The sequence below is a fragment of the Ursus arctos genome, unplaced genomic scaffold, assembly GCF_023065955.2.
Source record: "Ursus arctos isolate Adak ecotype North America unplaced genomic scaffold, UrsArc2.0 scaffold_9, whole genome shotgun sequence".
In the NCBI taxonomy this organism is placed as follows: domain Eukaryota; kingdom Metazoa; phylum Chordata; class Mammalia; order Carnivora; family Ursidae; genus Ursus; species Ursus arctos.
In genome coordinates this window covers 20,185,846-20,207,907 of record NW_026623111.1, presented here as the reverse complement: position 1 = coordinate 20,207,907, position 22,062 = coordinate 20,185,846, and the positions used below count along the sequence as shown (strand labels likewise).

The window sequence follows — 22,062 nt, the reverse complement described above, 5'->3', positions numbered from 1 at the left end:
TGGAGGGAAGGCCTTGGCCCAGCCTGTGGCAACCCGGCCTCATTGAAGCTCTGATCCCACCCTGCATCTCTAGCTATTAGATGCTAAGTGCTGAATGAATAGACGGGGGTGAGCACTGGGTGCCTGCTTTGCTCACTACCGCTTCCCCAGGCCACCATGCCACCTCCCCATTGAATTCTAGTTCCCCTGTTCCCAGTAACCAAAAACTGCCTTGTCTGAACTCAACTATGTGCCAAGCGCTGTCTTAAGCCCTTAGCAGGCACTTATTCATCTAGACAACCTTATAAAGGAGGAATTACCGTTATTCCCATTTCTCAGATAAGGAAACTGACTCTCCAAGAGACCTTTGAGTACACACTGCTGGTATGTGTTGGAGCTAAAGACTGGGGGATGGTACTCTACCCCTCATGGGCACGCCCCTCGGGTAGTGACTGTCTCCCTAACTCCATGCTGCTGGGATGTGTTCCCTTCTCTTGGAACCACAGGCGCTGCTGTTGCCCGAGTTGCCCCTGAACTGGCCCAGCCCTTTAGATGCACTGTCCTGTTGACTGTCACTGCATCATCCCCCAGGCCTCCCTCCCTCCCCAACATGAATTCAGAGCAATCTCAGGTGGTCCTAATTATCTCCAGGTACGTGCCTGGCATTTCGGGAAACCACTAAGCCTCACATCCTCTCAAATCCTGCTACCAGGAGAGCACTTCGCTGGGCACTTGAGTTCTTGCATTGCTCTCTCAGGTCAGTGAGATGAGCGTTCAGGCTCGTTTCCTCTCATCTTCTGGGCAGGCTTGGGGCATAGTGGAATAGGAGCAAGCAGGAGTGCTTACAGGCTTCTCTCCTCGTGTCCATGAGACGGCTCGTGGTGCTCCAGAAGGGTCACTAACAGGAGGTGGCCTCTGGCCCCAGCCCTGGAACTCACTCTGAACATGATGGTTTGTACCTCTGGAAGGACTCAGAATTCCAGAGCAGTGATATTTCCTTGGCTGTGCTTGGTGGGGATTAGCACTCCCAGCCAACTCTTGATTATCTGTGGGAGAAGGGAGAGGATAGACCATTGACGTTTCCAAATAACCCTGGAACTTATTCTGGCCAACAGCTCCGCGTGTCCCCTGTGCTGGATCTCCTTCCAGAGCACACACCGAGAAGTGAAATCTCTGGACTTGGCTTTCAAACCCTCTTCTCTTTTCTTCCCTCTTCTGTTTAGCCTTTGCTTTTTTTTTTTTTTTTTTTTCCTCTTTCTCTGTGTGAGAGAGGCCTCCAGCATTGGACAAGGAAAGAGAGGAGCAGCAAGAGGATGGATGTAGCAGAGTACTCTGTTGTAAATAATGGAAAATCCGACTCAAACTGGCTTAATTAGTAGAAGACAGTTATTTAGTTACATGAATAACTAAAAAGTCTGGTGGTTGGGATGACATTGAGTAGGGTTAGCTCCAGCAACCGAGAATACCAGGACCATGTTCCTCTCCTCCTACCTCCCACAGTGTGGGCTTTATCCTTCGATTTCACATGGCAGTCCCCTGGCAGTTCTAGGCCCTCACCTCATGCTAGCAAATGGTTATGAAGTGTCAGACCTCACATTCTTGGAAGTGAGATACGTCTTTTGGTAGCTCCTGAATGTGTTTGAGGAACGTCGCTCCTTCATTGGCCTACGCCGAGCTACATGCTCTTCCCTTGACCAATCTTTGTGTGCGGTAGGAGGGTTTATCCTTCAACTTCAAACTTAAACTTACCCTTAACTTAAACTTATCCTTAAACTTAAACTCAAAGATTGGATGACGTTCACCTGCGTTGGTGAGGGTGATCTTTACTCAGTCTACTGATTCGAATGCAAGACATTTCCAGAAACACCTCCATAGACACAGCCAAAAATAATATTTTACTAGCCTGCTGCACAACCCTTAGACCACTACAGAGTGAGCCAGGACACATGCATTGAAATCACGGGGACAACACTTCCTCAAATTGTGTATGTCGATGAAGGTCAAACCAGGGTGAAAAAAGATTCCAGGGAGTCGTGAAAGGAGAGAGACTTATAGGGAGAAGTCTGTGCCTTCTCTGGCCAGCCAGCCCGGCCAGCCCCATATGGGGTCACTCCCTTCTGTCCCGTCTGCTTTCCCAGCTGCTGCCGTGGGGAAACATCACCTTGGTAATCTAATGGTGAAGGCTTTGAAGGCAGAAGTTCTGCCTTCCTCCTCTCTTCCGGCCCCTTTGTCAGACTTCTGCTGGACAGGTATTTCAGCAGTTTTATTTAGTTTTAGAAGTGACTTTCAAAGATGTTTACATGATAGAGACAGTAGAATATAGGCTTTGGGGCTTGCAGTACTTGCATTTGAATTTGAGGGCCACCACTTAGCGACTGTGTGACCTTGAGCGAATGATTTTATATTCTGAGCTTGAACTTTCTCATCTATCAAATGAGTGAATAAAAGTCTCAGACCCTCAGGGTCGTTGGGGTAAGGCAAATGAGGAAGTTAAACATGCTACCTGCTCTCGAATAGATTCATATGTGAAAAGTGCTTAGAGTAGTGCCAGCCATAAAAGAGGTGGTACAAAAAGTTACCAGCAATGATGATGAAGATGATGATTACGATGTTTCTAAGTTCCCAATACGACTAATTTTTCTTTTCCATCTAAGTAATCTAAATTTCTGACATGCCTGACCACCAGCAGGATGCTGTCAGTGGCAATCCAGAGTGAGGGCACGCCCCGGGGGAGCAGCCCGCTTTCACCCAGTATCCACTGTGTCTGGATTTGTTACTTCCCTCTGCGGCTCCTTGCTTCCGGGTCACTCAAGGAGGACTGCTCTCCAGTTTCCTCAGCATGGCAGCAGGTATGGAGGCTGGGGCTGTGGGAGTGAACAAGGTGACTTGAGGGACAGGTCTGGGTGGCAGCATGGGGGACACGGTTGGTTGGCATGAGAGAGGAGGAGCAGGAGGCCAGGGCCCTGGGAAAGAAGGGCTCTTTTTGGTGTCTTGCATGGTGAAGCTGGGTCCATAGCTGACCTGGTTTCTTTTTTTTTTTTTTTTAATTTTTTTTATTATATTATGTTAGTCACCATACAGTACATCCCTGGTTTCTGATGTAAAATTCGATGATTCATTAGTTGCATATAACACCCAGTGCACCATGCAATACGTGCCCTCCTTACTACCCATCACCGGTCTATCCCATTCCCCCACCCCCCTCCCCTCTGAAGCCCTCAGTTTGTTTCTCAGAGTCCATAGTCTCTCATGCTTCATTCCCCCTTCTGATTACCTCCCCTTTCTTTATCCCTTTCTTCCCCTACCGATCTTCCTAGTTCTTATGTTCCATAGATGAGAGAAATCATATGATAGTTGCCTTTCTCTGCTTGACTTATTTCACTTAGCATTATCTCCTCCAGTGCCATCATTGTTGCAGCAAATGTTGAGAACTCGTTCTTTCTGATAGCTGAGTAATATTCCACTGTATATATGGACCACAACTTCTTAATCCAGCATAGCTGACCTGGTTTCTCAAGGAGAGCTGCCCAGTTGGCCCTGAAGGAGAGACACCCACCACCCCTGGGGCTGACCTCCTCAGTTCCCATAGTTTAGAGGTGCTTCTCCATCAGAGGCTGAGGCAACCTTCGTGTGTGGCCCAAGAAGGTTAGGACCACGGGCCCTCACTATTTGAGACTTTGTCCTCGTGGCTGAAGTCAGCTCCCTCTTCTTAAGGCTTCTGCCAAAGAAGACTGCTCTATTCTGAATGTTTGTGTCCCTCTTCCCATATTTGTATGTTGAAACCTATCCCCAATGTGGTGGTATTTGGAGGTGAGGCCTTCAAGAAGTTACTAGGGAGTGAGGGTACAGCCCTCATGAATGGAATTAGTGCTCTTATAAAAGAAACCCTAGGGAGTGCCCTTGGCCCTTCCACTGTGTGAGAACACGGGGCAGAGACACCCTTTATGAGCCAGGAATTGGGCCTTCAACAGACACCGAATCTGTCAGCACCTTGATCTTGGACTTCCCAGCTTTCAGAACTCTGAGAAATAACCCTGCTGTTTATAAGCCACTCCGTCTATGGTGTTCTGTTATAGCAGCCCCAGTAGACTAAGATAAGGAGGGAAGGAAAGACATTTGGAGATGCACAGAAGAGGTGAGCTGGCAAGAGCCTGGGCCTGAGGTCAGGTCATTTGGCTTCAGATCTCAGCCCTTTTGTTTGTAGCATTTGTGACTTTGGAGAACTGTCTAACCCACTTGAGCCTCAGTTTCCTCAGCTGTAAAATAAAGACTGCTAATATTTGCACTCTCTGTCTGGCAAGGTTGTTGTGTCCACTGCTTCCTATTAGGGAAGTGTGTGAATTGTCCTCAGCTTCCTCATCTGTAAAATGGGACTATGAAGCCTCCCACAGAGGGCTGTGGTAAGGCTTAAATGCAGTGAAGAATGCAAATTACTCACCACAAGATGGCTATCAGGATTGCTAAACTCCGGGGTGCTTTTATATCCCGGGCTAGGGAGGAAGTCCCATCACCTTCCAGTGATTGGGAGCAACTTAGACATGACCCTAGGCTCCCTGGGGGGCATGTGGAGGGTGCTGAGGGGAGCAGGTGCCTCCACAGCCCTCACAGAGCCCCGGGGGCTGATTCGCGAAGGAGGAGGAGTGTTTGGAAATCTCAAGGTGGAAGTGCAGGGAAGAATGAGTCAGACAAAGGCCCATCCTGTTGACCTCAGGAAGCGTGATGGTGGCATTTGATTGCAGAAGAGCGGCTGTACGCAAGGCCAGCTGCCACCTGGGTTGGGTTGCTGTTTCTCGTGGGCAGTTTTATTGAGCTGTGGCTGCTTCATGCTAAGTAGACCAGGGATCCCAAAGGATCTCTTCAAAGATCATTGTTAAAATGTACATTTCTGCCCCCCGCCCCCAAGTTAGAATGGACCAGAAAGGTTCTGGGAAACTGCATTTGCAGGGAACACCCCGGACAGGTTTTCTGGCTTGAGAAGCATGGACCAAAGGGATAGAAATCAAACATTATACTAAACACTAAATTCTCTTAACACCCTTTCCATAAAACAATCCTTTGCTCTCAGGGCTGGCTTCACGGGCGTGTTTAGAAGGCCCCATCCTTGGTTTAATGTTCTGCTCTTGCCATCTTGAAATTCTTAATTTTTGAACAAGGGGGCCTCACATTTTCATTTCACACTGGGCTTCACAAATTATGTAGCAGGTCTTATTTGCAATATAGATGAAAATTATAGAAAGGATAGACTTGCCTAAGGTTACACAGCCAAGTTGTGGAAATGGGTTTGGAATCCTAATATATCTGATTCTGCTACCCTATGACTTTAAGACTCAACAGCATGGACTCTAATAGTGGAGTTTCAATTCCAGCCACCGTATCAGGGCTTAGGCTGAGGGGAGGGACTTCTCTGGGCACCCACAAACTATACTAGGTAGATTTTCGTCTATGCTACTACCCATATAGATAAAGCTAGTGTATACACTCACTCTGGGGTAGGGAAGATCCTGTGTAACTTCAGGCCCACAGCTCCTGTTGGAAGAATGTGGAGAATCCCTCTCTTCCCTGTCCCTCCTCTTAGCTTTACTATATAGGGAGGATAAGGCAATATGGTGGAGTGAAAGGCGGACAGGATATAGAGCCAGAAGGCGGGGTCCAAAGCCAGCAATGACACTCACTATTTAGACAACATAGAGTAATGGGTCTCTTACATTCTGAGTATTAGTTTCTTTCATCTGTAAAATGAGGTGATGCAAATACAACCAATGCCCAAGGTTGTGGTGAAAACGAGATGGTCAGGTGTAGAGGAAACAATGTATAAAGGCTGATATAAGCTCTGGGACATTCATGACTTGGAGCCTTGGTTGGCGCATACAGAAGGAAATGGTTTGGTCAGAGAGAACCTGGGTCATGCGGAGGGAGATTTCACCTCAGGGTAAACACCTCTGGTGTCCCTCGGGTGGAACTGGAGCTTGACGGTGGCCTGGGGTGGGAAAGAGGTGGCAGCTTAGGGGTGCCACAGGGACTGGGACTCTATGTACTCAAAAGCTTTCGGCCACAAAGGAAGGCAGAATTACCAATAATTATAATAGTAAAATCCACCTATGATGGGGCGGGACACAGAGAGCTCAGTTGAGATAGAGCTGTTTGGGTGCAAGTATATTTTGTGTGTTAGGTAAGAACCCCACCCTTGTTGCATCGGAGCTGGGGCTGGGGGAGAGCAGTCTGAGAATTAAAGAGAAGCAGAAAGCAGTCCCTAGAGAAGGAGGTTTGCTATACCTCAGAGACAGTGTTTTGTTTTGTTTTTACAGCAGGATGTTGCCCCCAGATCTTTGCTTTTAAGACTACAGAGCTAAGATAAGTCCGTCTGCGGGGACTGCAGATAACAAAGAGCCAGGGACTCACTGGAACAAAAAGACTCCAAGGCCCCGAGGCAGAAAGAGGTGGGGGACAGGGTGAGGGCAGATGGTCAGAGTGGCTCCCGGTCTGCACAGACAAGCGTGGGTCTCCAGAGGCCTCCGACCTGCTCTGCGGGCAGGTGGCCCATGTGAAAGTGCCATGTTGAGAAGCAGGTGCCAAGAGCAGGTGAAGAAGGGACAGGAAGTGGGCACAGCCTGGGTTGGATGAGCCCACACACATTCGGCTTAAGGTACACGAGATGGGAAGTCGATGAATACTCCACTTGATGCTAGAGAGAAGTTGACGTTACTGTTTCTCTCAAACTGGGGTCCAAGGGTCCTTGAGTGTCTGCAGATGAATCTTGGGAGTCCACAGATTTCTTTTTGAGGATATTTAAATTTTGTGTTTTCCTATTGATGACATCCTAAAGAAAGTCAGTCTAAATATAATCTGGGTCCTGGGTCAGAGGACTTCAATGTTTTTTTTTTTTTTTTTTTTTTGGCATCCACTCACAGAAGGAATCCATTTTACATGATGACCTGGTTTCCATACCTGATACTCACACTCACATGAACAGAGCGGCCGGGCCGCCTGTCTAGACCAGGGCCGCTGCACCAGGTGTGAAAATAATGGGATCATTCCAAGCCATTTGGTAAATAGCTCTGAACATTTTAAGTGTCACCACCACTACGTACCTCTCTGTTGTGTTGGTTCCCCCTCTGGGATCATCCCCCCCCCACCAGGATGCAATAACCAGCGGAGGTGAGAAGAGGGGGAGTGCAGTTTCCTGTGACTGCTGTAACAAATGGCCACAGACTGGAGGTTGAAACCCCAGACATTTATTCTCTCACTTCTGGATGTCGGAAGTCTGAAATCAGTTTCCCTGGGTCAAAACCAAGGTATCACAGAACCCTGTGGCTTCTGTCGGTGTCAGATCTCCCTCTGCCTTTCTCTTATAAGAACACCTGTGATTACACGGTGTGGCCCACACAGATAAGCCAGGATAATCTAGCCATCTCAAGGGCCGTAACTTAACACATCTGCAAAGACTCTTTTTCCTTATAAAGTAACATTTCCAGGTTCCAGGGATCAGGACCTGCTACTGTTGGGGACCATTATGCAGCCTACTATCGCGGGCTTGTGGGGCCCTGCTCCAGAGGCATGCACCTGTGCCTCTTTGGATTGGTCACCTCTGTGCGCACATGTATCAAACAATTGTCTGTATACAATACGTATTCTGACACCATATGACACATTTTGATATTTTTTTCTTTTCTATATCTTTTTTTCAAGTGCTTGTTTCAGCACACTAAATCGACCCACTATTAGGTTGTGACCCAGTTTGAAAAACACTGCAAACACCTTATAACCCAGTAAATTAGTCATGCCACACTCGCGTCCTCTATATTTGTGTCTTTATTACATGGCATTGAACTTTATTATCGCAGGCTAATGCGAAAAGAACAAGAACAGAGAGAGTTTTAATACGTAAATGAGATAGTAGAGTACGGACATAAAAATGGACACGAAGACCAAGGAGGAGAATAAGAGCCCAGAAATAAATCCAAGCATATACGGTCAGCTAATTTTTGACAAGGTTGCCAGGAATACATAATGGCCCTGGGAAAACAGGACATTCACATGCAGAAGAATGAAACTGGACCCTTGTCTTACACCATATATAAAAATCAATTCAAAATGGATTAAAGCCTAGACCTGAAACTGTATACCTCCTAAAAGTAAAGGAGGAAAAAGCTCCTTGACATTGGACTTCACGATGATTTTTAAAAATAGGACACCAAAAGCTTGGACACCAAAAGCAAAACTAAATAAGCGGGACCACACCAAACCAAAAAGCTTCTCACAGAAAAAAAATAAACAAAATGAATAGGCAACCTACAAACTGGGAGAAAATATTTGCAAACCATGTGTCCGATAAGGGGTTAATATCCAAATTACATGAGGAACTAATATAGCTCAACAGCAAAAACTAAACAAACAAGAAACCCAAACAATCTGATTTAAAAATGGGCAAAGGACCTGAATAAACATTTTCCCAAAGAAGACATACCACTGGCCAACAGTTACATGAAAATGTGCTCAACATCACTGATCATCAGAGAAATGCAAATCAAACCACAATGAGATACCACCTCACACCTGTTAGAATGGTTATCTTAAAAAAGAAGATAACAAATATGGGTGAGGATATGGGGAAAAAGGAGCCTTTGTACATTTTTGGTGGGAATAGAAATTGGTACAGCCATTATGGGAAACAATATGAAGGTTCCTCAGAAAACTAAAAAGAGAACTACTACATGATCCAAGGAATCCTCTTTTGAGTATATACCTAAGGGAAGTGAAATTAGTCCTTCAAAGAGATACCTGTGCTCCCATGTTCATTGCAGCATTATTCACAATAGCTAACATATGGGAACAACTTAAATTCCACTGATAGACAAATGGATAAAGAAATTGTGATGTATATACACACACATACACAATGGAAAATTATTCATCCTTAAAAAAGGAGATCCTGGGGCACCTGGGTGGCTCAGTCGGTTAAGCGTCTGCCTTTGGCTCAGGTCATGATCCCGGGATCCTGGGATCAAGCCCCACATCAGGCTCCCTGCTCGGCGGGGAGCCAGCTTCTTCCTTTCCCTCTGCCTGCCGCTCCCCCTGCTTGTGCGCTCTTTCTGATTGTCGAATGAAAAAATAAAAGCCTTAAAAAAAAAAAAAAGGAGGTCTTGCCATTTACAACAAGTTGGATGAACAGAGGACATTATACTAAGTGAAATAACACACAGAAAGAAGAAAACGTGCATGATCTCACTTATATGAAATCTAAAAAAGTCAATACCTAGAAGCAGAGAGAATAGTGCTTATCAAGGGTGGGCAGTTGGGGGAAGTGGGGAAACGTTGGTCAAAGAAGAACTTAGAGTTATGTAGGATGAATAGTTCTAGAGCTGTACTGCACAGCCTGATGACTACGGTTAATAATGATGCTTCGAGGGACACCTGGCTGGCTCAGTTGGTAGAGCATGCAACTCTTGATCTTGGGGTCATGAGTTCAAGCCCTATGTTGGGTGTACAGATTACTTTAAAAAAATAATAATGCATTGAACACCAGAAATTTGCTTAGAGAGATTTCAGATGTTCTCATCACACACAAAAACAATAGCTATGTGAAGAGAAGATATGTTCATTAGCTTGACTGTAGTCATTTCACTGTGCATGTGTATATATATACATATATTTGTATATACATATATTTGTGTGTGTGTGTATATATATATATATATATATATATATAGCAAATCAACACGGTGTACACCTCAAATAGATACAACTTTTATTTAAAAATATGTTAATGATTTGCTTACGATAAACAAGGATCAGTCAGCATGAGGGACAAATGAAGACTTGACAGTGGTTTGGATGGGCAGAAAAGGACAGGAGAATTGAGTTCTTCCATGGCACATGAAGGCACAGGCATGCCAAACCCCAAAGAGTCCAAGCCATGGCAGCCCATGCCACAGTCACATTCTGTGCAGAAATGTAATTGCAGCAATTTAGAATAGCGTTGTTGGCCACAGTAAATTAATTCTGTTTGTTAAGATTTTGTAGTGTTTGTACTTCATTTCTAAAATTGCTTGGGTCTCATACATCATATGAGAGCTGTAAGCCAATGGACTTTTCAAAACCTATTTTTATATTTTCATATGTCCAGGTAATGTAAAAAGAAAAGGAAGTCCATCCTAGCAGAGTGGTGTTGGTGGGGAAGCCACAAGAATTTTTTTTTCTTCTGATAAAAGGCGTAGAACATCATTCAGGTTAAAAGAAATGCGGGTCTACTGCAGAGAGTGGAACGGGATACGTGCATATGAAAATACAGAGGTACAACTGGTGAAAAGAAGATCAGGAACAGCAGCAGAGACCGTAAGCTTGAAAAATAAGGATTGACTCCAGGCAGGGGAGACCTGAGGAACAGCATGCTTCTAGAACATCGGAGATGTTCCTACCATCAAAAGAAGTTGACAAACCCAGGTGGACAAGTATGTAGTCCAAGTAGGAGGGCAACACAAAAACAGACCAGCAGGGAGACTCCGCTTCCAATTACTTGTGGTTAGAAGATTTAACCATTCCCTAGGAGAAAGATGGGCGGCAAGCACCCAACCCCTGTGTTCTATCTATTGAGATGAAATACATAGGGCTTAACTTACCTGTTTAAGAAGGTGTAAGTGTAGATTTAGCTCTTTAAACCTGAGGGATACCTGGCTGGCTCAGTTGGAAGAGCATCCAACTCTTGATCTTAGGGTCGTGAGTTTGAGCTCCACGTTGGGCGTAGAGATTACTTAAATAAATAAAACTTGAAAAAAAAATTATTTTAAACCTGTAGGTTTTTTTGATTGTTCTAAAATAATTCCTCTGCCCCTAGTGTTAAATCAAAAAAAGTTATGTGGTGTCCAAGTAGAAACGTCCATCCCAGTCAGACCATATCAAGGCCAGGTAGGGAACCCCTGTGAGAGAATGGGCTGGTCGCCACTGCACAGACCCCGGTTCCTCCACAGCTCCACTTCAGAACTAAGATGACTTGAGTATCTCTAGGTAGCCCAGTCTTACAATACCATCGAGATATTTCTAAGACTTGGAAGGGCAAGTCAGTTCATAAAAACCCAACCTGTTGGTTTTTCAGAAGAGAAAAATGAGGTCCCAAAAGGTGATTGAGTCAAGGTCACTGGCATTCATGATGAAACAAAAACTATAATCCAGACAACAGTCCTGACTTCCAGTGTAGACCTCTTTCTACAGAAATTTGACTCCCCTTTTATGTAATGTTTGTAGTTTAGAAAATGCCCACTATATTAAACACAAACATGAAACCAATGTGTAGCTACTCTGAGGTCCTTTTAGTGGACATACATTCATTATATATTTTGGGATACAAATACTCTCAGGACCCTTTGAAATGACTTACAAAAGGGTAGACTGAGAAGCAAAACATTTATTTGAGGTCCAATCTGGCCACTCACTGATGATTAATTCACTTCATTTTCTCTGAGCCTCCATTTCCTCATCTGTAAAATGGAATGGCAGCACTCTCCTTGATGTCCTTATTGGACTAATATGCAACTGAATCGAGACTGAAAGTCTCAACTGAAAGAACTTGGTGTTTATATATTGTAGAGTATTTTCAGACATCACCTTATAAGATGGCATTTAAATCATCAGAACACTGGCTAATAGAGTTAATTGAAATGGAGGGACTACCTGGGCTTAAATCCACTTGCAAGATGTGCAATACCAAGCAGAGTTACTTCACCTCTCTGTGTCTCTATTGCCTTGTTGAGAAATGGGGATAGGATAATAATAGTGTTTATCTTATAGGACTTTATGAGGATTATATGGATTAATTTCTATAAATTACTGTTTGGCACATAATACGTACTCAATAAGTGTTAGCTATTATTATTATCTTGCAAACTTGCTGATGGTGATGTCTTTTTCATTGTCGTAGATGTCTTCTCCTTGTTGTACTTGTGTGATGCTTTAGAAGTCAGCAAACGTTAGCGCCTCTGGAAACTGTAGCTGGGAACCTCAACACCTCTCCTGGGAACCCTTCCATTATTAGCACTGTAATAGGAAAAGCAGAGCCGCCTACCAGAGCCAAGTTGGCAACCAAAGCAATCTGCTGCCCCCACTTCCCAAGGCCCAGTTGACATCAGTGGAAGCCTGACAGTACGAGAAGGGACCAGTGTTTGCATTGACCTGGCTGCTGCAGTAGCGTGAAGGGCAGCAGGGGCCTCAGGCAAGGCCACCCCTTGTGGGGATCCTGGCAGAGCATACAAGTCAAACAGGATCAGGGTGGGGCATGCTTTGGCCCAGAGAACCCATTGGCACCAGCTCATGGAAGGTGGGAACAGGGAGTGCCCCAGATGATTCAATGGGTGGCATGTTTCCCTCTGAGCCGCTGCCAGAAATGCCTCTCAGGCACTGGTTAAGAGGCAGTGAGTACAGGGGTGGCTGAGAGGCCAACCCCTTCAGGGCTGCTCCAATTTCTCTCACACCTCTGTGCCTTTGCAATTATGATTTTCTCTGCTTGGAATATCTTCCTCTCCCTACATGCTGGATAAAAACCTAGTCCTAGCTCATTCTTCAAGTCCTGATTCAAATAGCTGGGCAAAAGTTTCTGGAGTCTATTAGGCAGAGCTAGGTGTTTTGGACAGTACGCAAACTGTGTATGTACCCCATCCACTATACACTTAATACTCCATCTTGTATACTTACATCTTACATGCTCCATCCGCTATAGCACATTACAACTCTTCGCTGTTAAACGGTCTTGCCAATGGAGGTGCCCATCAACGAGATTCCCCGTAGCTTTGTCCATAGACCTTGTCAAAGTGCTGAGTCTAGAAAGGCATGTTTCCACCATACAATCCTACGTCCAACCAAGCTGAATGGACAAGGGGAACCAGTCCCTAGATGGTGATGTGGACCCCAAATCAGATTCTCACAGTCAGGGATTTGAATCAGGAGAGACTCCAGCAAGGAGCAGTAGCAACTGAAGCTGAAAGATCATGACATACAGAGAACATGAGGTAGAGGATGCTGTGATGTGCTGCCCAGATCCCACTGAGGAATGAAGGATTTATTCCCCTTGCTGCTGATGGTGCTGTCAGCAGACAACCCTCAGTTGTTAGCTTTTCTGGGGAATTGTCTCTATTGGAGATTTCCCCTCTCCCCACCTAAACATGTATCCTTCCCAGGGAAGACCACTTCCAATGGCTGCTTGGGAAATTCTGGAGTGTCATTTCAGATTCAGAGTGATCTGTGTAGATGGCTGAGGCTTTTGTCAGTACTAGGATGACCAACTGTCCCAGTTTGCCTGGGATAGAGAGAGTCACAGGGACAGAGGCTAAAATCTGGAAAGCCCCCAGCAAATGAGTGGGTCATGCAAGTCAAGACAACACTGCAGCTCAACTTCTCTCCCCATTTCTTTCTACCAATTTCTTTTTCCTTCCACAGGTGGGAATCCCGAGAACACTCCCTAATAAACCTCTGGCCTGTTAATCACCATCTCAGGGTCCAGGGGATTCAACCTGTGACACTGGAGAAGTGATGATGTAAAAGTTTAAATTACAAGGCATCAGAAACTGTAAATAAGCAGAAAATATAGAGAAAAGGTATGTTACAGTGATCCCAGAACTCACTTGGTGATGGAAGTGAAAGAAACTGATGATAGTAGTTATGTCAATAGCAGCTCTGGGCTGAGGGTTCTAGAATCATTTTGGGTTTCTAGCAAATAGGTCTTCTTCATTCTTTTGTAATTTTTATCATAAACTGAAATATTTTGCTCATCAGTTCACTATTACATTTTTTTTTTTTTACTGGAACATAAGTTCCACAAGATTTTGGACCAGGGTTTATAGTATTTGGCAAGACCCAGAACTATACCTTTAAGATCACTCTTCATGAAGACTCTTCTGTCATGGCGTCGTTCTTAAATTTAGGCACCACCACTTCCCATGTTGCTCTCTGTGTTCCTACAATAAACTCTCCTCTTATTTGAGATAGTTTGGATAGGTTCCCATCTTTGTATCCAAAAGATTAGCACTTCTGCATCAGCAAGGGACTTGGTTGTTGGCCGCAGAAACCAAACCAACCACTCTGGAAATCTTCAGGGAAAGAAATAAACTTATTGAAACAATGTTAGGGATGTTAGGGGGTTCTCAAGATCAACGAAGGACAAGGCCTAGAAAATAAGCAAGAACCAGAGGATCTGCCACTAACATCATGATGACTAGAACCTCCAGCCATACTCAAGGTTCTTATAACACCGTCAAGATTCCATGTCCTGGGAGAGCATCTGATTGGCTGGGCCTAGTCATATGCTTATCCTGAAGCTGCAGCAGGAATGGAAAAGGGAGAGAGAGAGGAGCAGTTAGCAACTTTGACTTCTGTGGTGTGAGAGTGTACTGACTATCTCAAACACACAGTATGGGGGTTTTCCCAAACAAGGGAGTGATATGGTAAGAGGAAGTTGGGGTTAAGGGCTGAAAGCCAAAAAACAACAGATGTCCACTTCAGTGTCCACCTCCCTCCTAGGCTAAAAGCTTTTAAAGCAGGGACTATGAATTTTCATCTTTGTATCCTAGATGTCTGATGCCTGGTACTCAGTAGGTGCTTAATAGATGTTTTGTTTTATTTTTTTTAAAGAAATTGCAGGTTAAGTGATTTCTCTTATTCAAGAAACCAGCACATATGGGAGACTGGTGCTTGCTCCTTCAAGAATGCAAAGATGGAGACATGAAACACCAATTCTTAGGGGCTTTAAAATCTAGAAGTGGGTTTGGGGCATACAGACAGTATATCTACATACATATGTATCATGTGTGATGGACACACTATAGAGTACAGCTATGTCTCCATAGGGCAGGAGGAGTTCTGTCATTATGTCCCTCTGGTTGTACTGTTCTCATGAGCGGAATCCCCAGTCACCCTGTGATCCACCAAGAGGGTGCCTAACTAAAGAGGGGGGACTGTTTTTCACCCTGTTCCAGGTACCACGTTGTCTGCCCCCCTCCAAAGCAATCACACGTAAATCTGTCTTCCAGGAAAAGTTTAAGCACCTTTCACTCAGAGCTTGAAGGATACATTAAAACTTGCCTGAATCAGGGGTGTAGAAAAATCAACCCCTGTGCTCCCAGACTGGCTCCATCCCCTTCCCACCAAAATGGGGGGGGCACTCAGTGCCCAGAACTCAGGATACGCCATGTCAGGCTCCAGATTGTGCTGCCCACAGCTGCTGTGTCTTGTCCTGATGCTCCCTCTTGTTTTGCTTTGTTCTCTCTCTATATATAGTCTTCCCTCCCAAACTAAGTCCTGGCTTACTCACCCCACCCCATTTTCTGGGACACCCTGTGCTTCTCTCAGAATTCACCCAGTCTCATATCCTCTTTTGTGTCTTGTAGTGGTCCGGCTTCTGGAACCTGCTAGAAGTCAAAGGCATAGTCCAGGCTACTGTTTCTCCTGTTGGTGAAAAGACTTGAACTGGAGTCCCAAGATGAAAGGGTTGGGAGTTCCCATTTCCACTCCTAATGACTCTTGGCTTTGCTCCAGGCATCTAAACCAAACAATACACATATCTTTCACTGCTAAAACTAGTCTCTTGCTGAAAAACCTCAAGTTTAGACAAGATAATCATGTAGCTCCTGGTAATATTACTTTAATTTATTGTCCTCAAGGAGCATTTATCCACCTTCCAACTCTGGGTTAGATTACAAAACCTGTTTTGTTAAATTGACAATGAAGCCACCTGTTCCAGTCACTCCCTTTTTTTCCTGGGTTTCTTTCCAGTCTCTGAGACCGGGGCAGGGGGACAAGAAGAGTATCCTCACGTGCGTACATGCATTAAAGAGAAAGATGGGGAAAATGGTGGCAAAGGAAACTAGTTGTCCCCTAGTATCCATTCTCCCCCTTTTCTATAGACAAAACAAACAAACAAACAAACAAACATTAATTTTTAGCTACCTGCATGCTACATACCAGAATATAACCTGCATTTCCCAGCCTCCTTTGCATCTAGATGTGGTCATATGACTAAATTCTGGCCAATGGGATGTGAGTAAGAATTTCCCGTGTGATTCCTGGCTGATACCCTTAAAGGGAAGGAATGTGCTTTTCCTTTTCCCCTTGTCTTCCCCTACTTCTCCTTCCTGCTGGCTGGATCACAGACATGGCAGTCAGTCATCTCAGACCACAAGTAAGGCAACATCATAGGGGTGGCAGAGCAACAAGATAGAAAGAGTCCAGATCTCTGATACATTTCAGTTGCCATAGCAGCCCTGAATTATTAATGCCCAAACTGTTCCTAAGGGAAAAATGCATTTCTAGTTTATGTCGCTATTATTTTGGATTTTCGTTAGAGCAGCTGAGCCTGTATCTCAGGGGTAAGTAAACTATGGCTTACAGGCCAAATCTGGCTCATGACCTGTTCTGGTAAATAAAGTTTTATTGAAACACAGCCATACCCATTCATTTTTGTGTTGTCTATGGCTTCAATGGCCAGGTGTAACAAAGACCATATGGTTCACAAAGATTTAAGTATTTACTGTCTGGAACTTTACAGCAAAAGTTTGCCATCCTCTGCTATACCCATTAATTCATATGTATATCAAAATATTAACGATGATTACTTCAGGATATTTTAATTTCTTCTTATGTTTTTCTCATTTGATCAGTCAATCCTTCTCAAAAACAAAACAAAACAAAACAAACAAACAAAAAACCCCACAAACCTCTGCAAGCAATGGGTGAATTTATGTTTGACTCCGCCCTGTAGGAGCCTGCAATATCCACACTTGTATTGTTACTCTCTTCCCTGCCGGAAACACTTGAGCCACTAACCAGCTTTCACAAAAATACGGGATCTGGTATTGTATTTGGTAGGAGGATTTTGTTTGCTTGTAGCCAGAATTTGACTTAGTACATATAAGTTATTGGGTCCATCTTTCTCTCCATCTCTTAGCTCAGCTAATTTGTAATAATTTGTTTATCTTTAAGTGGGTTCTTCGTGCTCTAAAAATATGGTTGCTGGAAGATTAGAGCTTGCATCTTTCTGGCTAACAGTTCATAAATGTGTCCACATATCAAATTTCAGAGACAATTCTGATTGGCCTTGCCTGAGTCAAAATTATGCCCGAATCAATCAATCATTGTACCTAGGAGGAGAGAGTGATTTGATTAGCCAGGTGAGGAGCTCAATGTCAACAATGACATGGATTTCTCTCAGAAGAGTGGTTTTATTACCTAAAAAGGAAAAGAAGGAGCCCAGGAAATAAAAACAAAACAAAACAAAAAACAAACAAAGTAAATGGCTGCTCATTCCAGGCCACATGGAATGCTTGTATGTGGTTTTGATCGTGTCTGGGTCTGTGATGTGACATTTATTTGGCTCTGAGACAGATGTGAATTGATGATTGTTTAAGTGACCATGCCAAGCTTAGCACATCACAATGTCTATGTCAAATCGGAATAATTCTTGTTTTTCCTTTTTTTTTCCTTTTAGCCATGACTATAAGTTTATAGAATCTAAATGTCTGAAAACTGAAATATAGGCAGCATCCAGCTTTCTGCAAATAGCAAGATGTAAAAAGGCAGGATTAAGCAATGTCGGACAAAGGAGGGCATAAAGAGTTTAGACAACGTGGATTTGAGGCTCCGATCTTCTACTTCTTGAGTGGACCGTTTATTTAGCATCTTTGAGACTCAGTTAACTCTTCTCTAAAATAAGGATAATGAGGTTGATCTCTCAGGATTGTTTTGAGGATTAATTCTCTATCCTGACAGTGGGTTCCACTCTGGGCTTTCAATTATTTGGGTGCAAACTTGTGTCTGTCGATTGGGCTCTCAAGTTACTGTCAGCCCACAAAGGAGCATTTGGCAAGAGAAAATTTGTTGACCAAGTAAAATTCAGAGGTGAAAAAGCAGCTGGCTTCAGATCCATGACATTACCAGATTAAATCTTTCCTTGTGCCCACAGAGTTTGATGTATCAGGTAAGTGCTTGAAATCTATCATTTTCTGTAGGTTTCCAAGGGGCTCCCAAGAGGAAGCCAATCATTTTGTTAAATTGCTGTTTCAGTTACTACCCACTTTTGAAGATGGTAGATGGTATTTTTCTTTTTCTTTTCTTAAATTCGTGTTCATTCATCTCAGTCTAATCACATAGGGACTAGGGGAGAAAAATAGCTAGGGCATCTCAGAAATTCTAGGTTACCATCTTGCTTCTAAACCACAATACCCTTGCCTGGCTTTAATCTGTCCATGCCTCAACTGACTCATCTATAAAGTTGAGATAATGGTCTTGAGTAACCTATTGGGTTAAGAAGCTGACATATGACCATTAGGAGATAAAGGGATAAGCCAGAACGTTCAAACAAGATGGTATCAAGCAGTAAGCTGCCAAGGTCAGGATGAAGACCATCAGGTCTCAAAAATTTACTGTCTGAACAGTATGAAAGGCCATACGCATTTATGCATTTCACTGATGTGCTATGGGGCAAGACAGAGAAGACTCAATCTGTCTCCGAAGAGAAAATAGGGGCACACAGAGCTATTTCATGTCTCAGTGTGCTGTAGAAGGCTCTTCTAGACTGCTAAGAACAATCATTTACTCAGGTGTTCCAGGTGATAGGGGTTTACTGTAGGGATGCTTAGCTAGTAAGAAAGCACAGAAAGTCACCATCACCTGAAGAGCTCTCCTAGTGGAGATCTGGAAGCTTGCTCAGGACTGCACAGCATTCCAGGTCCCACCAGCCACTCTAGTGATGCATGTCTGGTGACTCAGCTGTGCCTGTGTCGCTTCTACTGGACCAGGTCTGCATCTACTACTCTTGCTGACTTCTGCTCCCCCATCGCCTACTTTCTGTTCAACCTCATGCTTCTTGCTCACCCACTGCCTATGATGCTTGCTTACTGGCATCCCTCATGGCTTTTTTGGTTTTCTCAAATGCTAGTTCTTCCACTTACTCTCTTTCTATGTGGCTCAAATTCAAACTTTCCTAGAAAGAGAACCTGCCTGTAACACAGATGCCTTTGGCTCAGGCACAAAGCCCTATTCAATCATTTGCAGCCAGGGTGGTTGGGGCTTATTATTCAAAACATGGTATTTTATATATAAGCTATGAAGAAAAAGGTCTATGTAACTCTCAGGCATTTTAAGGTTTCACACCATGTCCATTACTTGAATATATTTGTTTAATCTCTGCTTTGTACCACAAAATTATTGAGGCTGTTACACTGGTAGCTCCACTGTAATAAAGAAGGGAACCTATACCTTATGAAAGTGCTAAATGTTCGTGGAAATTCTGTGAGAAAGTTGATTTGAAACTGGTGATTCAGAAGGACTTCATGGGTGAGGTGAAAATAAGATGGAGCATTGAAGGCTGGATAGAATATTGATATAAAAGAATGAGGATAGAACACTCTAGGCAGGGGGAAGAGTGTAAAATAAAGCACAGGGGACGGGTGAGCTATCCAGGTTGAGTAAGTCAGAGGCTTTCATGGGGAGAGAGGAAGGGGAGCTAAATCTGAAAAATTTAAATGCCAAGCTAAAGAGTCTGAACTTTATTTATTGGGTTGACATTGGAGGAGACATTAAAGATTTCCAGTATGGGCAGTGACAGGACTGGAGCTGTTTTTAGGAGTCTTCTGACACCTGGGTATGTCATGGGTTGAGGTGGGAAACAATGAAAGACAAGGAGATCATTATTGTTATGCCAGCGTGTGTCAGAGAAAACAAAATGAGATAATAGATGTGAAATAGCTGCCGGAGGTAGCAAATAAGAGCTTGTGGTTATGGAGTGCTCACTATGTGTAGTCCTGTACTGGGGCTTCCTGTACCAGATTTTATTTAATCCAACAATGATATTATAAAGTAGGAATTATTAGTCTTGTTTTACAGATCATAAAATAAAGACTCAGATCAATACATGTTAACGAGTGATAGAACTAGAATTTATACTCAGGTCTGGAAGACTCCAAAAGTCATGCTTTTTGGACTCCTCTAGACTGCCTTTCAAAGTCATTGGCAACTGACTTAACAAAGGGGCAAGAAAAAAAGCTGTGGAAAAGAGAGTGTCAAGTTTTCAAGAGTGGTTAATGGGGAGTGTCCTAGTGTTATGGACAGGAGTTAAATAAAGGAGTACTTTTTTGCAGAGGCAGTTGGGAGTTTAAAAGGAAATCTGGAGAGATGAACAAGGTTAGGAGCTCACTTAGACCTTGTCTTAAGGCAAAGTACATGAATCCACGTAAGCAGCAGTGGAAGTCATAGGACATAAAGAGGTCAGGAGACTCAGGATGACAAAATGGACCAATCAAGTACTCCATCTCTTGCTTTGTATTTGGACAGGCACAAATGACCACTCTGTGCTGGAAACCACATTGCCCTGCAAACCTGACTGATCTTCCACACCTGCCTGCTAGTATTAAACGATGTCAACATGTGGGCCAGTCTACCCACTCTTTCAGAGGACAGCCCTGCCTACAGCCCTGGGGAGGAGGTGGCGGCCATGTTTGTAACACGTGATCCCACCAACCTGACCACAGCTGGCCCGGGAGTAACCAAAAGACGGATTGACCAGCAACCTGTGCCCCACTGGATGGTTGCTAAATGCTGAAGGATGAACTCTTTTGCACACTACATATCTAGTACATAGACTTGTGTCTCTAATTTGTCAGACCAAACAACGGACTAAACAGTGTTTTAAGGACAATGCTGAGTCCTTATGATTTCCTCTTATCATTGAGTCCTCTGGGTCCAGCACCATGTCTGGCACATTGTAGGTGATCAATAAATATACATAGATGAATGTGTATTTATTTTATTTTATTTTATTTTATTTTATTTTATTTTATTTTATTTTATTTTATTTTATTATTTTTTAAAGATTTTATTTATTTATTTGACAGAGACAGCCAGCGAGAAAGAGAACACAAGCAGGGGGAGTAGGAGAGGAAGAAGCAGGCTCCCAGCAGAGGAGCCTGATGTGGGGCTCGATCCCATAATGCCAGGATCACGTCCTGAGCCAAAGGCAGACACTTAATGACTGTGCCACCCAGGTGCCCCTATTTTATTTTTTTCATTTATTTTTTTTTATTATGATATGTTGGTAACCATACAGTACATCGTTAGCTTTTGATGTCGTGTTCCATGTGAATGTGTATGTAAGTCTTAGCCGTGGCCACAGCTTTGGCTCAAATAGGGGTATGGAATTATGTATGCTTGTTGCGTGTGCTTTTGCTGCACAGCTAAATAATTTATTTTGTTCTATCACAGGCAGTTATGTCCATGTCTTCCTTCCTTTTTTTTTTTTTCTTTTAAAGATTTTATTTATTTATTTGACAGAGACAGCCAGCGAGAGAGGGAACACAAGCAGGGGGAGTGGGAGAGGAAGAAGCAGGCTCACAGCAGAGGAGCCTGACGTGGGGCTCGATCCCAGAACGCCAGGATCACGCCCTGAGCCGAAGGCAGACGCTTAACTGCTGTGCCACCCAGGCGCCCCCATGTCTACCTTCCTTAATAATTATTATGAATGTTCATAATGTCAGGCACTTTTCTGAGTGTTTCATGTGCATTGACTTGTTACTTCTTCACACAATACTAAGCATTAGATACTCTTACTGTCTCCCTTTGAAGGATGAGTATATGTATCCAGGGAAGTTCTTTTGTCTAAAAGTTACAAAGTTAATTAAACGCAGGAGCCCAGCTTTCTCTGCAGAGTCTGTGCCCATACCCCTTTCTGGTACACTGCCCTTTTGGATTAGATGGTAAGCTCTGTGAAATCAGTGTGATTCATCTCCATTATTTAACATTTGTCACCTAGCAGGTGGGATGTGGGATGTGGAATTGAATCATCTTTTCCCAACTTGGCCAACATGGCATCATTTCATGTTATATATTATATAATACGTAATGTAGAGAGGCCTGGTCTTGCTAGGTATAATGAGAGTTCAGATAATATTGGGGAAGATTGGGGTTGCAGGGGGAGGTAAAGTGAGATATCTGGGGCCAGAAAAACCAGAGCTGGATGGTTGGGCTAAGGGCTCTGCCCACACTGCCTTGCGATCATGGAAGCTGTTGGAGAGGATGGGGAATGAGGTAGCCACGTGGGCAGGAGTGCTGAGG

The 22,062-nt window shown here is 43.9% G+C and overlaps 1 long non-coding RNA gene across 1 annotated transcript; it reads left to right on the top strand.

Annotated features, from left to right (window-relative positions):
• Window positions 1-2,726: 2,726 nt before the first annotated feature.
• LOC113266765 (uncharacterized) lies at window positions 2,727-20,746 on the top strand. Its single transcript, XR_008958469.1, has 3 exons — window positions 2,727-2,828; window positions 10,103-10,427; window positions 13,402-20,746. It is a non-coding gene; the product is annotated as an uncharacterized LOC113266765 (long non-coding RNA).
• The last annotated feature ends 1,316 nt before the right edge of the window (window positions 20,747-22,062 follow it).